We start from the raw sequence: 678 nt of genomic DNA, 5'->3' as shown, positions 1-678 counted from the left end.
TTTGACTGAAATATTAGCAAGTGATCTACAGTCCTTCTAGTGAAAGCCATGATCCACTGGAGCAGTTGGGAAACATTGTCGTTAGTTTCCCTTGTGTAAAAATTTGAGAGCCCTAGGTTAAACCACACAGCCTTTCTTACAGCTCTGTATTACGATTGTACCCTAATATTATACAAAGACATGCTGATAATATAATCCATTAAGCAAAGAATTCAAATTTAACTCCCAGCTGTAGCTTTCTGTCTAGTTCATATTAAGAATAATCTAGTTTCTTATCTAAACTTACCTCTAAGCAGTTCCTTCATCTGACCCACAAAGCTATGAGGGATGTATCTTTGTCTCAAAAATATGGGTAGTGTTTAATTGTGATTTAAATTCTCTCATTGTGGTCCACAGATACAGGTGCTTCAAGAGGGAAAATAGGAGAGGAGAACATTTTTAAAAAATAATGGTGAATGATTATAAAATAAATACAAAAATAAAACTCAGCTTCACCAGATGGTCAGTATTGTTTAGTGGCTCTGTGTAATCAAGTCTGTGAACAGTATAAAAAACCTCAAGGCTTTTGTCAGCATCTTGAAACACAAAAAGCATACATGATAACACACAGTCACACATTTGCACCAGATATTATTCTATCACTGTCTCGGATTTCTCTCTCCAGTAGCGAGGACCTGG

The sequence above is a fragment of the Marmota monax genome, unplaced genomic scaffold, assembly GCF_021218885.2.
Source record: "Marmota monax isolate L192 unplaced genomic scaffold, Marmota_monax_Labrador192_F-V1.1 WCK01_AAM20220418_F8-fsc00159, whole genome shotgun sequence".
In the NCBI taxonomy this organism is placed as follows: domain Eukaryota; kingdom Metazoa; phylum Chordata; class Mammalia; order Rodentia; family Sciuridae; genus Marmota; species Marmota monax.
Note: the sequence above shows the minus strand (reverse complement) of the source record.